Source organism: Cibotium barometz, chromosome 1 (genome assembly GCF_041138505.1).
Source record: "Cibotium barometz isolate CiBa-2024 chromosome 1, ASM4113850v1, whole genome shotgun sequence".
NCBI classification, from domain to species: domain Eukaryota; kingdom Viridiplantae; phylum Streptophyta; class Polypodiopsida; order Cyatheales; family Cibotiaceae; genus Cibotium; species Cibotium barometz.
Genome location: NC_141046.1, coordinates 73,750,450 through 73,765,204, shown reverse-complemented (window position 1 = coordinate 73,765,204; position 14,755 = coordinate 73,750,450).

The window sequence follows — 14,755 nt, the reverse complement described above, 5'->3', positions numbered from 1 at the left end:
ACAGGAAATTTTCCACAAAACATTTCTTTATTTATATAAAGGTTGCAATATGTACATAGAGCATCTTGGCTCCAGAAAGTCAAAACCTCCTCGGGAAACGCATAAGACGATGATACTGGGCTACAGACATGCCCCGATACAAGTGTTCCCTTACTACCAAGGGAGGTACTATCTTCTTCTTATAGGAATAAAGTAACTAAGAAGTCTGTAGATATGGCAAGAAAGTCTGAAATCTCGAGGCGTAGGGTGATATAAAATAACACCACGAATCACTTTTAGCCTCATCAAAATCATGGCCAACAAGATATTTTCCCTCAGCAGGCAGTCGCAAGAGACATGGACATACTGCCCTACAAACCACTTGTGTTGCCGTCTCTCCATTGGGTCAGGGAAATATAAATCCTCAAAATGGCCTGGAGTCAGGCTCGGCTTGTTCGAGTTGTAGCGGAAGAGATGAGATGCTCGAAGGGGCGGTCATATCTTGTGACTGGGTGAGATCGGGAACACTGGATAAGTGTGGAACTTCCATCTATAAAATCAAATTCTTTGATTAAAAATCTTCATTAATGAAGTTTAAGGAATGAAAATACAATACGTAAATGCTCTTTTTGAGTTTTTATTATAAATTTCTGATATGAATTTATTTTTCCTCATTAGCTTTCAACAAAGCTCTGTGAGACCCCCGCCCCCCTCCGTGATTCCCCCTTCGAGGGCGCTGGTGGGGGCGGAAGTAGCATTAGCCTCTCACGCGGGCAGGGATCCACACTCGGGGTCTTGCCCATGAATATCCGTACAAGAGACTAGCCCGGCGGTTCCTTCGAAATCGAACCCAGAAAAAACTTCCCTCGCCCGGAAGGCATGGGCGATTCCACTAGGAAAATCATCTAACGGGAGAATTAATCTAATGAGTCAAAGTCTTACTATCCAAATTGATCCGACTAAACCCAAAAGTCACATGGTCAGATCAAAGAAGAGACTTGCACTTGGTCCATAGAATCACTGCTTTTTTCCTCCTTTAACGATGCATAGCCATGCTGATTCCCTCCCACAGAACAAGGGTCTTCCTAGGACTTAATGTAACTAATGTAACTAATTATAACTTATTTGTATCGCAGGAATCCCCCGATCCAACCAACCCATGGGTTATTAGCCAACCGCCCAACCACTGTATTGGTGGGATTCCTTTATAAAAATTTGGTTATGTTTTACTCGAGTAGCGAACGAGGAAAAGAGTTCCCAGGCCCCCTAGCCAACGCTTCAAGCAAAATTTAGGGTAGGCATACCACTTACACACCCAATATGAAATTGCCATTAAACAGATTCGACTGTCTTTAAAACAATCTTTCAATGAAAATCATAGTATTACTAATCATAATCCTCCAAAATATTGAGTCCATTATTTTACAAAATATATAATCTAGACTCTCCGTTGAAGACCAGTTAGTCAACCAACGAGATCCAATATCAAGTGTTGGATAAAGCTGTGCTTTAGATGTGGGGTGATTTTATTTGCAATTTCCAAACCAACCAAAATCCTAGGGATCTTTTCAGTAAGATATGTTGGAAGTTCCAGCTCTTGCAAGGTTTCTTCCTCCCGTAATAACAATTGTACATTGCATGTAGGAGTGTTCAAGGTGACTGTTTGCATGGATTCATCTAGTGAATACAACGATTCACTTATCCAAGGTCCACCAATGAGATGACATCATACTCAAGGGAATCTAGGGTGACATGAAATGTAAATTCCATATCGCCACCATGAATTGTTCGACTAATGTATCTAAAGTAACCTCTAACTTTAATGTTTTGTTCATTGGTTCCTTTTGCAAGACTAGTGCTTGTCAAGGTGAGTTTAGGTTGTCCCAATGACACCCAAGTGTCTATTGTCATGATGTTATGACTTGCTCGAGACTTCAGATAAACATCTATTGAACTTCTAAACCGTAAGGAAAATTCTAACTTTATGAATTTCATTCCTTCCTAACCATAATAGATTAAGAAATGGTTTTATATGAGAGTATCAGATTTTTATAAAAGATACTTTTCTTCCATTTAATCTAATTTTGGGTAAATATCAATTTGGTGATTTATCTACATAAAATATCTAAGAATATTCTTTCTACCAATTTAATTTATCATCCCTAATTCTCTAGGTGGAATTATGGTAAAAATTCCTCTTTTGTCACACCAACATTTAATTTAAACCTTTCTCCACTTAAATACCACAAAAATTCTCTTTTAATTAAATACAAATATCCATTTTTTAAAATATGCTTAAAATTTCTCTTTTTGTATTTAAATGATTGAATTCCAAATGTCATGGGAATTCCTCTTTTATCATAAAATAAATTTATCTAAAATTTTTCTTTTCTTTAATTAAAATAAAAATATCCATTATTTTAATTATGCCAAGAATTCCACTTTTACCATTTAAATGATTGAATTCCAAATGTCATGGGAATTCCTCTTTTATCATTTAAAAATTTCTCATGCATAAAATAAATTTATCTGAAATTTCTCTTTAAATTAAATAAAAATATCAATTAATTTAATATACCAAAAATTTCTCTTGTACCATTTAATTACATGGATCTCCATTATCATGGGAATTCCTCTTTTTGCATAAAAACAGAATTACCAAAAACTCCTCTTTTCTTTAATTAATTATTTATGCATAAACACTAAAAGTTTGTTTCCGACACGAATATGATGAAAATCATTCTTTTAGCATAGGATGTCCAATCCTAGAATATGGTAGAACTATCATGAGCTTCATGGAGGATTAGTTTCTTTAAAAAGCATGATCCTTTAGGGATACATAGCCTATGATTGAAGTAGAGGCTTCCTTCATGAGTGGAGTATCCCTTGATTAGATTCTTCTCTTTCTCTGAATTTCCCCCTTCTTCTACTAACTTCACCATCCTCTGATAATCTGGATCATGAGATGAGACTTCTTTCACTTTGACCAGTATATGGGATCATTTGGCATCGAAATTGCACTTAAGAAAGATTTGTGGGCTAAATGTATCTGCTACCACATTATCTTTCCCAGGGCGGAATTTGATGTCGAAGTCACATTCTTGTAGGATTTCAATATATCTCCTTTGCTGCATGTTGAGGTTAGGTTGGGTGAAGATCCACTTCTTCAGACTTTTGTGAGGTTAGTTACAAGCTGGAATTTGCCCCCCAAGAGATAATGTCTCCATAATTTGAGGCAATGAATAACTGCTAAGAGCTCCAAATCATGGGTGGCATAATTTGCTTCATATTGCTTTAGCTTCTTGTAGAAAGTATAAGCAATTGGTCTTCCTTCTTGGCCTAAGACACCACAAGGTGCTAGATTACTCGCATCAGTAACCACTTCAAACTCCTTGGTGAAATCAGGAAGTTTTAGGACTAGGACAGAAGTAATAATGGCCTTAACCTGATAAAAAATAAATTGATGGATTGGTAGCCACACTATTTTGCAATTCTTCTTAAGAAGATCTGTTAAGGGTGTAGCTACCAGGGCATAATCTTTGATAAAAATCCTGTACCATCCTATGATTCCCAAAAACCCACGAGCTTCACAAACTAATTTAGGGGGTGGCCACTCCAGTATATCTTTGACCTTGGTGGGATCTACTGAGATACCATCTTCGGAGACGATGAATCCAAGATACTCAATTTGATGAGTAAAGAAGGTATATTTGCTTTTCTTAGCATAGAGTTTATGTCTGCATAGCAATTGCAGAACCCTACGCACATGCTCCTCATGTTCTTCCATTGACTTGGAGTAGACTAAGATGTCATCACAAAAAAGACAAGCACAAATTCATCCAAGTAAGGACGGAATATATCTTACATTAGGCAGTTAAAGATTGTAGGAGCATTGGTTAGCCCGAATGACATTACAGTAAACTCATAGTGGCCATAACGTGTATTGAAGGTTGTCTTGGGTATATCTTCTTCCTTGACTCTAATCTGATAGTAACGAACATCAAGGTCTGAATCAACAATTTGGTGTAATCCAAACCCCAACAACTCATCACGGGAAGCCATTCCAACTTCTGATTGATTGTGGCAGTACCCATTCATTTCTTTCTCCTAGGTGTTTGCAAAAATTAAACTTGGGTCAAAAAATAGCTAGAAGAATGATTATAGAGTTAGCTAGTGGAAAAGAAGTAGTATCTTGCCACTCTATAGGAAACGTTGATTTTGAGCTGGGTGATGAGCAAACTCATAGGGCCACTTTAGAGTCGTGCCATTAGGAATTTATGATGGAATCCTTGGGATGGACTGGTTAATTGCAAACAAAGCTAGCATTCACCGTAACCAAGGGAGTATCACTTTTGAAAATGAGCATGGCCAAGTAGTATCCGTTCAAGGGAAAACATGTAAACCTAAATCTAGGGTAGTCAAGGCAAAACATCCTCTCAAGGGAGCACGTAAGGGACAAAAAGTTTTCCTAGTCAAGCTCAACAAAACCGTTGAACCTAGTAAGGAGACAGAACCCTCTTGGCTCCAAGAATTCTCTGACATCTTTCTTGACACGCTTACAGGGCTACCACCTCCTCGAGAAGTCGATCATGAAATCGAGGTGATCCCTAGAGCTCAACCCATCTCAAAAATTCCCTATAAAATGTCCCTCCCTAAAGCCATTGAACTTAAGGAAGAGCAACTTTCTCAACTCATTGAGCAAGGATTTGTATGCCCCAGTAGCTCTCCTTGGGGATCACCTGTTCTTTTCCAAAAGAAGAAGGACGGCACTCTCTGCCTCTACATAGATTATCGAGGGCTAAATCAAGTCACTGTCAAGAATAAGTATCCTATCCCTTGCATCGACGAGCTTCTTCACAGGCTTCATGGGGCCAAAGTTTTTAAAAAAATATTCATTCACATCCTATTCCTATTTAGTAGCTTTTTCTACCTCGATACTGATAATGGGACTTTTTCTAAATTTCTGTCAATTGCTTGGCCTAGATAAAGGTTCTTTTTGTCGATGACTATTTCCATATTCTTTCTCAATTTCTCAAATGAATTATATTCAGTATTCCTCTTTTGAATAAAAGAATTCATGCGATTTACAAAAATCCTTGCACTTTCACATCTTGAAACCCTAAACTTTCAAGTCATGAAATAGGCCCACGTCAAAAAATAAAATAAAATCCATGAAACATCCATTTCACATCGTGAAACCCTGCACTTACACATCCTGAAACCCTAAACTTTCACATGGTCATAAAACATGCCCACATAAAAAAAAATATTAATTAAACTTAATTAAATCCGTGAGGTCCATGTCACAGCGTGAAAGGTACCTGCACTTTCATGGGCATGAACAGGTCCATGGAAAAAAATAAATAAGTAAATCTATGAAACACCCATTTCACGTCGTGAAACCCTGCACTTTTACGTTGTAGAACCTTAAACTTTCACGTTGTGAAACAAGCCCATGTAAAAAAAATTTAATTAAATTTAATTAAATCTGTGAGATCCATCTTATGGCATGAAAGGTACCTGCACTTTTAGCATAATTGAATTTCATGCATAGAGGTATGCATAAAAGATGAATATTTTATTATAAAAGTGTTACTTTTAGCATAATGGAATTTCATGCATAGAGGTATGCATAAAAGATGAATGTTTTATTATAAAAGTGTTACTTTTAGCATAATTGAATTTCATGCATAGAGATATGATTTATGCATAAAGGATGATTATTTTATTGTAAAAGCGTTACTTTTAGCATAATTGAATTTCATGCATAGAGGTATGCATAAAAGATATGGGAAGTGATAAGATGTGATAAGATGCATATGAGATGAGTTAGGATGTGATAAGATGAGTTAAGAAGTGATAGGATGTGTATGGGATAAGGTAAGAAGTGTATGTGATGGAATAAGATGTATATGGGTTGTGATAGGGTGAGAATATGGATGTGAATGTGGATGGGTATCTATGGATGTATGCATGTGGATGTGGATGTATGAATGTGGATGTGGATGTATGGATGTAAATGTAGATGTGGATGTGGATGTGGATGTATGGATGTGAATGTGGATGTGTATGTATGCATGAAATTCAATTATGCTAAAAGTAACACTTTTACAATAAAATATTCATCTTTTATGCATACCTCTATGCATGAAATTCAATTATGCTAAAAGTAACTCTTTTATAATTAAATATTCATCTTTTATGCATACCTCTATGCATGAAATTCAATTATGCTAAAAGTAACTCTTTTATAATAAAATATTCATCTTTTATGCATACCTCTATGCATGAAATTCAATTATGCTAAAAGTAACTCTTTTATAATTAAAAAAAGATGAATTTTCTTTGCTAATTTCTAAAAATTTCGCCATAACCTCCTTTGTATAGCTGACCATTTTTCAATTTTCTACTTCTTTAAAACTAATTAAAAGTACACCCATATTAAAATTATCCTAGAGTAAATATTTTTTTTCACTTAATTGAGATAAACATTATAAAAATTTGACATTAATCACTTAACCATTCACCTAGGATAGAGAATGGTTGGTTTTGTTAGAGAAGAGAGGGGAATGCCTTTTGTAATGAGGCCTAACATTATAGAGAAGACATAAAGCATAAAAACCATTTAAAAACCATTTAAAACCATCCATAAAATAATTGAAAGAAAGAAGAATCACCAACTTACTAATGACTTTGATAGCTTTCCTTTGGCTTGATGGTTTGAGGGTTCAACTCTTGTTTGAACAAGAGTGGCCAACTAATCTTTGGAAGAGGGAAATGTCAAAAACTAATGAATTATTAACAAATTCATAGTTCTTGGCTTGGGTGGAGTAGAGTAACAATGCATTAGACATTGTTAAGTTTCAACAAAGGGGAAGGCCTCTATTTATAGGAAAAAGTGAGCTCCTAACCAAACAAACTAATTCTAGAATTTTCCAACTCAGTTTGGTCAATTTTTGACCATTTTTAGGTCAGTTGAGCTAACTTTTTGTAACTAGACTTGAATTAGGAGAGAGGAGAGACGAAATATCTCAATTTTTATGAGTTTAAAACTCATTCAAGCATGTGAAATATGCACCTCCTTTAATGGACTCCCCTTCCTTACATATGTGTCAAAATGGAATCATTATACCCAAAATATCTCATATTTTTAATATTGCTCATAGTTTTTTTACTAATAAACCTTGTACATTTTCAACTCTTTATCTTATGTGAGTATTTACTCATTTTTGGATACCCAAAATATCTCATATTTTTTATATTGCTCATAGTTTTTTACTAATAAACCTTGTACATTTTCAACTCTTCATCTTATGTGAGCATGTACTCATTTTTGGATACCCAAAATATCTCATATTTTTTATATTACTCATAGTTTCTTACTAATAAACCTTGTACATAGTCAACTCTTCATTTTATGTGAGCATTTACTCATTTTTGGGTATCATCTTTTACAAAATTAGATTTATCTCCTCCCCACACATGGATTGATCTTATTGGTCCATAGGAACCTTAATTGGATCATAATCCAAAAATTTCTAAAAATCTAGACCCTTAGGCTAAGGTCCTTCATACCCATTTCCAATTAATTCCAATTGCACATTGGAAAGTTCTTTTTGAATTTCTGTTTCAGGGGAACTTATTTTAATAAGATGAGTTATTTTTCTATCCAAAAATATTCATAATCTGAATATTCTCTCTCTAGAATATTTTCTCTCTCTATGTCAAAACAGACAGAGACGAGATCTCTTATGTTTCTGAAGAGGGAATTGATTACAGGGGAAAGATGCTGGACATTTTGAGAGGCTGGGGAGGAATCTTACAAGTATCCTAGCTTTGGCCACATTCTCTTTTCAAGCCGTGTAAGAGATCTCAAAGTCATAGCTTGGGAGAAAGGCCAATCACCTTCTTTGCTTGAGAGATAGATTGGGTTGAGACGTGAAGTATTTTTGTTAGAGTTAAAGCATGGCCATGGTCAACGCTCATGAACAAGACCGAAATGGACAACAACCACATGCATAGGCAGCCTCAAACACGACCGGGCCCCCCTTCTCTCCTTGAACCCATGCACACCACCATAAAGGTGTAGGGTTGGAGAGGTCCAAGGGCTAATTAGCCCTTTATTCTATGATCAAGGAAGTTAGTTTACATAAGGGATAACACGTTTCCATGTGGTAGATAAGGAACGATTGCCAACACCCCCATCGTTCGACTCAGCTCCACAGTCACACTATGATGGTGGTTGCAGTTCAAAGAGATGGATTGGCTTAGAGGTTTGCAAATGCTTGGGCTCGGAGGTGATGAATGCTTGGCTTGGCTCTACAACTTGGCTCATAGGCACATGGCAGGCTTAGAGGCGCATGGGCTTGGCTTGGCTGGTTGACCACAAGGTTGGAACTTGAGTGACGATGATAGAGAGCAAGGCAAAACCATGCTTTGATACCATATTAGAGTTGAAGCATGGCCATGGTTAGTGCTCACAAGCACCACAAAAATGGACAACATCTACATGCATAGGCGACCTTAGACACGGCCGGCCCTCCCTCTTCCCTCCTCGAACCCATGCACACGACCATAAAGGCAGAGAGTTGGAGAGGGCCAAGGGCTAATTAGCCCTTTATTCTATGGTCAAGGACCAGTTTCAACACATGGAATAACCCATTTCCATACCAGCGCCAACAATTTTAGCACCTTATGATCACCCTCCTATGATCAAAAGTCATAGATTTAGAGAGTAGCCAACCACCTTCTTTGCTTGGGAAATAAATTAGGTCGAGACATGAAGTATTTTAGCACCCTATGATCACTTCTCCCATAAATGTAATAATGCCACTTCTTAATTGCATTTATGATAATGATCTCCATCTGCTCTATATAATGGTCATCAATACTTTCGTTAATCCCTTGAGATACATAGTCTGATTATTGGGCCAAATGCTCTTGAAGTCCCTACATCCTGAACTTATTTAAGAAGGCTTAAGTCTCGATAAGTTTCCTTTGAGGTAGAATCCAAGCTACCATACCAACTGGTAGTCCAATCCTTTAACGTGGGTGGAAAGATATGTAGCTTTTGATCGTCATTCATGATTTTGTTTGCCATACATGTGACCTTGAATCTTTGTGTGTGAGCATCGGGATCTTCATCCCAAAGCCTACCATATTGTGGGAAGTACATTAAGCAAACTTTTACCCTAAGTGTTGGTAACGCCATTCTTTTAAAGAAAAGAGAATTTAGACCAAAGTCTTCTTCTTCAAAGAAATTTAGTGGCTTCTCTTTGGGTATATGAAATAATCGTCAAGGTGGTCCAAAACTCTTGTTATCTTCAAAGTCATTAAATTCCCCTTGAACAATTGGAGAGGGTGTGCAGTTTTGGTCACTATCTTTCTCTCCATCACTCTTATTCTTAGCACTCTCTTCCTCTTCTATGATTGGACTTATATCGCGTTGGTAAACCTTGTCATCACTACCAGGACTCGAAACAATTCGGTCCCAGTATTGTGGATTGTTCTCGAATATGCTAGAGAGTGTACTCCTCATCCTTTATTTATGTTTATACTAGCCGATGCATCTTCTCTAGATCCTTTCTCTAGTAATTTGTTCAACCTTTCCAACCTCTCTCTCCAATCACTCTACTATATACGGTTATACCCCCCGTCATCACTACGTTGTTGTTGCTCCTCTCTCTCTCTCTCTCTCTCTCTCTCTCTCTCTCTCTCTCTTCTCCTAGTTTTCCTACTACTTTCTCCACTAATTCAAATTTTAACTAACTCCCTTCTTCACTATATCTCATCATCTAAATAACTGATCACTTCTTCTATGGTTGGTAAAGATGTGGAGGCTTCACTCACTAGCAGCTATTGTAAAGGTTGTACTACACTAGGAGAAATTCTTTATAAATTGTCTAAAGTACACTAATATAACACTTCTAAGTTCACTTTCAGTGATGGTAATATGCATGATACCCCACTAATAGCCCTTCCTAGATGTTCACACAATTTCCCTTTACTCTCAAGATGCTTGCTCCTCCCACTGATGCTATATATCTTCTAATCTTTTCTAGTCTTTAGGTAAAGCCCACCAACTTTCATGCCACTACAGAGGATAAAATATTTTGTAAGATCCTTGTAGTGCACTTTATAAGGGATGTTTGTCGTAGGCCTAGGGCCTCTCCATCCCAATACCCACTATAGTTGGAGCAATGAACAGTCCCCAACTCTATCTTATTAACTAAACCCTAATGAATAGCTTATTGAATGGCTAAGTAAAGCCCACCAACTTTCATGCCACTACAGAGGATAAAATATTTTGTAAGATCCTTGTAGTGCACTTTATAAGGGATGTTTGTCGTAGGCCTAGGGCCTCTCCATCCCAATACCCACTATAGTTGGAGAAATGAACAGTCCCCAACTCTATCCTATCAACTATACCCTTATGAATAGCTAATTGAATGGCTAAGTAACTAGGGTCAATACCTAGGTTATAAATGCTTACACACAAGGTTAAGCCCTTCTTTTTGGTTCTTTCTTCACTAGTTCCTTCTTCCTCCATGGATTCTTGACTAGTCTCCCCCTTAGTCTCTTGACTAGAATCCCTCTTATCTACATCTTTCTTTGTCTTATGGCTCTGAAATAGACAGTATAGATTTCCTTGATTAAACTATTTATGATTACCCTCTTTGCATTTTTTGGAAGTTCCTTTACCCAAGATAGGTCTAGGTCTTCACTAATACTTATATTAATTATCCCCTTTTTAATAACATTGCTAGCTCTCCTGACACATGCACAAAAAATGATCTTTAAATAATATGCTCCTAAGTATTATGCCTAAAGGGTGCCTGGCCATCCAAGTATTAGACATTTGAAATATATGAAGGGAAAATACAATGTAAATACTATCCTTTTGACTCAAATAACATCTTTAGTTTTGCCTTCCAGATTTATTGTTAAGTTTATTTTGCTCATCTTTTATAGTCCAACTTCAACAATCAATCTCTCAGACTATCTTTCTAGTCTGCAAAAACTAACTATAATTTCATGGATAGATCAAGTGCGACTCATGAAATAGAACCACCATCACAAGCGTTTATGCAATGAGGTTTACCTATACAAAGCCAACCTCCAATGCCAAGAACAATCTATCTTGGGAATAGTGGGAATATACAGAGTGAATCTAGTTTTAGAAGGAATTTCGGGAACCTTGGAAATAGTGGGATGGGTGGCAATCGTTTTGGGCCATCAAGCCCGTTATATGCTATCGTTTTGAGCAAGAAGGACATATTGCTACTTATTTCCTTAACAAAATGAAGCATGAGATGTTCACTCCTCTATAGTGGTGGAGAGGCTCATATGAACAAGATTATCCACTAAAGGATAAATCCTCGGTCAATGATAAGGGTAAATAAGTGGCTAGTGAGAGGCCTAGTTCTTCAAAAAATCTTGGAGACATAGAAAGTGAGGACCCCAAGAAAATCATCAAATCAAAGTTTATGCCTTAAAAATTATCCTTTGCAAAGGAACCCATGATTGGTGTGGTGACTCGGTCACAACTAAGTTAAGAAGGGGTAGAAATGAATCCACCTTAGAAAGTGGTATCTAATATAGTAAGTGGGGGGGGAGAATGCTAGTTATGAGATCAAAACTATTGAGCCCAGAGTCTCAAGAGAAATCTTCAGAACAGCTAATATTTATTATCTATCCCATTACAAATCCCACAAATTAAGGTGGGAGTAGCACCATTAGTATGAGCAGAAAGGAAGACAAAGAGAGAAGTTGGCAAGTCCACAAATTTAGCAAAAAGTTGTTTGGATCGCTTCCCTCTAGGTTTTCCAAGGAATCATAAACCAATATTTCAACCAAAAATAATGAAAAATCAAACTTCTACTAGCAAAAATGTCTTCTCTTATATCACATCGTGTTGAAGACCTTGTACTGCTACGAAAAACATACATAGAATATATAAAAATAACCTTATCCACTCACATCTTCACATAAAACCTCAACAAAAAAAATATATAGATTTTTAAGCATGCAAGGAAGGAGCTAAGAAATCTAAGAAGGAGGAAAAAGTAAGATTAGGTCCCCAACACTGGTGCCGAAAATGTTATAGCTTGTTTTTACCCTTTCAAGAACTTTCTCTTATTCGTGCAAGTATTGAAACAAACAACAACCATCATGCGCTAGCTCTAAGATTCCAAGCCTCCCTCTTGTGTTGTCAACAAGAGGTTTGTTGTACCTCCTTGTTGCAAGGACTCACCTCTTTCACTCTTTACACTCTCTCATACCAAGCATAGAAAGACACACGTATTGAACAAGCAAGCATTTCCTCATAACTCTCTCTCTCTCTCTCTCTCTCTCTCTCTCTCTCTCTCTCTCTCTCTCTCTCTCTCTCATACAACCAAGCATAGATAGGCACACGTACTGAGCAAGCAACAATGTAGATCATCATCATCATCTCTCTCTCTCTCTCTCTCTCTCTCTCTCTCTCTCACGTGTACACACATACACACACAAGAGAAAGAGCAAGGAACAACAAGAACTCACTTAGCACAAAGGGGTATTGTGTTATCTCATTATGAGAAAGTGTCTTATATATATCTGGTCCTTATTCACGTTTGGGCCCCAAAAACCTAACTAATAAGCTTGGTCATTGGCCAATTTGCCAAATGTCAATCTCTAGACCCAAGTTTTTGTTTGTAAGCCTTTAGTTACCCAAAGGCTTACTAGTTATTCACAACATAATTCCAAAATGTGTGGTTAACAATTAGTGGCTATACGGACCGCTTGCTTGAAGCATATGATGTCAATGGAAAGAAGGCAAACATTATAGAGCTTTTATAGCTTAGGGGTGAGATTTTGGATTGTCGAACAATGCCAACCTTACTTTGAGTGTTTGGGCATCTCTACCTCGCTTGATCAGCACATATGTGGTCAAGTTTTCTGCCTTGGAGCGAAGCGTGGTTGATTGAATCTCACCACCATCAATACTTCTCTCTACCAGTCTCTCACTCTCTTCTATCTTCTTTGCTTTCTCTCAACTTTTCTCGTTCCGTCTCGAAAATACTCCCTCAAAATAAAACTACGAGCCGGTCAAAATGTCGTGTTCCGAAGACCCTTGAGCACCATATATAAATTATGCCAAGATGTAAGAGATATCCGGGCAACTAGAGGGAAAGCAACGAACAAACAGCGCAATTCCTATCCAAAGCATGGAGTTTCCCAGGCCATCTTTTTTTTTAAAAGCAAAAATAATCGCGCTTTTATCGGTCATTGCAGCTGCAGTAGTGGTCCATAGTGTTCCAGTGCTGCTGCTCCTGGCAGCTAATAACACCATATTTGGGAATATGGGAATTTCCCACAAGTTTGGGACACGTGGTCAAAAGTTTGGATTAACCATAACTTGAACACCACTAATCCAAAATGAGCACTTTATGGCTCTTTAGATTTCATTTTTCAAGCGCTTTCCAACGATAGGTCATATGATAGGGTTTTGAGAAACTTACAAACATGTTATCCATGTCCCCTTTTTTAAGTATTCAAAAATGGGAATTGGGAAATTCCCAAATTCACTAATATGGTGTTTAATCGTACTAGCTGGCTGGCATATGGTAAATGTGTTGATGGTTTTACGACCAGTACCATGAGAGAGGATGTGAAACACGATTAATAGCTAGCTTGGTCCAGGGCCCCATGCACTTGTGATAAACCCTCGACACCGATTTCTTGGCTATGCTACTGACTGGGACGAGCTGTGCATGGAAATAAGTAGCGATGGAGAGCTGGATGAACTGTGCGCTGAAGAGCTGCGGTCAATATGTAGAGTGTGTCTCGTCGACAGCAGCCGATAACAGAAGGTAATGCAAGGAGGTGAAGACATGGGTGAAAGCGCCATGCACCAGGGGTTTTTTTTATAAAGGAGAAGGAACATTTGGTACCTTGGGTGGCTCATCAGAAATCAAAACGGTTTGGGCTTGCGTATGGAGTTGATGGCATGTCTAAGGGTTCTTTCGCATACGTCATTGCAAGTCTGGCACGGGGGTATTGCCACTGCTCTCCATTCTTGCTTGGACTTTGGGGGTGGTGTCGGGAGGAAAGGTAGGACCTTGGGTCTCCACACTCACTGGGATTTGATGTTTGAGGGTACATTTGCAAGGGTCCGAGGCATGATTTTCTTTGATTTCGGCACCCAGATGTGAGGGTTTCCTTCATAGAGTCCTTGTGCTTCTAGCAATTTTGTTGGGATCCAACAAAGCATCAAGTGTTGGGGTGGTGCTGGGTACTAAGGCCCTTGCTTGGATCTATTTGGCTTTAGGGTGGTTTGTGTAGATGGTAAGGTTTTTGGGCCCAAATAGAGGGATTCCCTTCATAGAATCCCTGGTCTTCTAGAAGCTTGATGGGGATTCAACGGAGGATTGGGGTTTGGATAGAACTATGTTGTATGGGGCGCCCTCTTAGTAGATCTCCATTCAAGGTTAGGCTTTGGGCCAAGTTTTTGCATGGGCATCGAGTACTTTCTCTGGCTTCTTGGTGACCTCCCTGAAGGGTTGTTGAGGTTAAGGTTTGGCGAGGTCTTCATCTTTGTCATAGTAAGATTTTGGTTCTCTCATAGAGTTGGAGGGGGTGGCCAATATAGTAAGGCGAGCGTGTTGTGTAGTGTTAGAAGTTACATAAGGTGGTGGCTTGTTAGTGGAGTCTGTAAGTGAAGGATGAGGCTTGGGATGTTGATAGGTTCGGGGTGGCCTCATTCACCAAAGGTACGGTAATCGTTTCGTAAGGAAGC